This window comes from Coturnix japonica, unplaced genomic scaffold (assembly GCF_001577835.2).
Source record: "Coturnix japonica isolate 7356 unplaced genomic scaffold, Coturnix japonica 2.1 chrUnrandom879, whole genome shotgun sequence".
In the NCBI taxonomy this organism is placed as follows: Eukaryota; Metazoa; Chordata; class Aves; order Galliformes; family Phasianidae; genus Coturnix; species Coturnix japonica.
In genome coordinates, this window is record NW_015440233.1 from 2,838 (window position 1) to 4,769 (window position 1,932).

Genomic DNA, 1,932 nt, shown 5'->3' on the forward strand with positions numbered 1-1,932 from the left:
CCCCAATGGGAAACCTAATGGGAATCCTAATGGCACCCCAATGGGTATCAGAGTGGGCACCCTAATGGGTATCTGAGTGGGCACCCCAATGGGAATCCTAATGGCACCCCAATGGGTATCTGAGTGGGCATCCCAATGGGAACCCCAATGGGAAACCTAATGGCACCCCAGTGGGTAGGAGTGGGCACCCCAGTGGGCACCCTAATGGAAAACCTAAGAGTACCCCAATGGGTGTTTGAGAGGGCATCCCAATGGGCACCCCAATGGGAATCCCAATGGGAAACCTAATGGCACCCCAGTGGGTAGGAGTGGGCACCCAAATAGGAATCCCAATGGCACCCCAATGGGAAACCTAATGGGAATCCTAATGGCACCCCAATGGGTATCAGAGTGGGCACCCCAATGGGGATCCTAGGGGGCATCCCAATGGGCACCCAATGGGTATCTGAGTGGGCACCCTAATGGGAATCCCAATGGCACCCCAAAGGGTATGAGTGGGCACCCCAGTGGGCACCCTAATGGGAATCCTAATGGCACCCCAATGGGTATCACAGTGGGCACCCTAATGGGTATCAGAGTGGGCACCCCAATGGGAACCCCAATGGGAATCCCAGTGGCAACCTAATGGGTATTTGAGTGGGCATCCCTATGGGCACCCCAGTGGGCACCCTAATGGGAAACCTAATGGCACCCCAATGGGTGTTTGAGAGGGCATCCCAGTGGGCACCCCAATAGGAATCCCAATGGTACCCCAATGGGTATTTGAGTGGGAATCCCTATGGGCACCCCAATAGGCACCCCAATGGGCATCCCAAAGGGAAACCCCAATAGGAAACATAATGGCACCCCAATGGGTGTAGGAGTGGGCACCCCAGTGGGCACCCAATGGGAAACCTAATGGCACCCCAGTGGGTAGGAGTGGGCACCCCAATAGGAATCCTAATGGCACCCCAATAGGTGTCTGAGTGGGCACCCCAATGGGAATCCTAATGGGAATCCTAATGGCACCCCAATGGGTATCAGAGTGGGCACCCTAATGGGTATCTGAGAGGGCATCCCAATGGGAACCCCAATGGGAATCCTAATGGCACCCTAATGGGAATCCTAATGGCACCCCAATGGGTATCTGAGAGGGCTCCCCAATGGGAAACCTAATGGCACCCCAATGGGTATCTGAGTGGGCATCCCAATGGTACCCCAATAGGAATCCCAATGGCATCCTAATGGGTATCTGAGAGGGCATCCCAATGGGAATCCTAATGGCACCCCAATGGGTGTTTGAGAGGGCATCCCAATGGGAACCCCAATGGGAACCCCAATGGGAAACCTAATGGCACCCCAATGGGTATCTGAGTGGGCATCCCAATGGGAACCCCAATGGGAAACCTAATGGCACCCCAATGGGTATCAGAGTGGGCACCCTAATGGGTATCTGAGAGGGCATCCCAATGGGAATCCTAATGGCACCCCAATGGGTATCAGAGTGGGCACCCTAATGGGAACCCCAATGGGAATCCCAATGGCACCCTAATGGGTATTTGAGTGGGCATCCCTATGGGCATCCCAATGGGAATCCCAATGGGAAACCTAATGGCACCCCAATGGGGATCCTAGGGGGCACCCTAATGGTAACCCCAATGGAAACCTAATGGCACCCCAATGAGTGTCTGAGTGGGCACCCAATGGGGAACCTAATGGTACCCCAATCTAGGAGGCACCCCAATGGGAAACCTGGTGGGCATCCCTATGGGCACACTAATGGGAATCCTAATGGCACCCCAATGGGAATCCTAGGGGGCACCCCAATGGGAATCCCAATGGGTATCTGAGTGGGCACCCCAATGGGAATCCCAATGGCACCCCAATAGGTGTCTGAGTGGGCACCCCAATGGGAAACCTAATGGGAATCCTAATGGCACCCCAATGGGTATC

General features: G+C 54.8%; 1 protein-coding gene across 1 annotated transcript in view; it reads right to left on the minus strand.

Moving 5' to 3' along the window:
• Positions 1-1,932, minus strand: part of LOC116652716 — a 6,957-nt gene that overhangs the window by 662 nt on the left and 4,363 nt on the right. Inside the window, exon 2 of the mRNA XM_032441945.1 lies at positions 15-1,897. The gene's annotated coding sequence lies outside the window, so the exon portion shown is untranslated. The remainder of the gene's footprint in view (positions 1-14; positions 1,898-1,932) is intronic.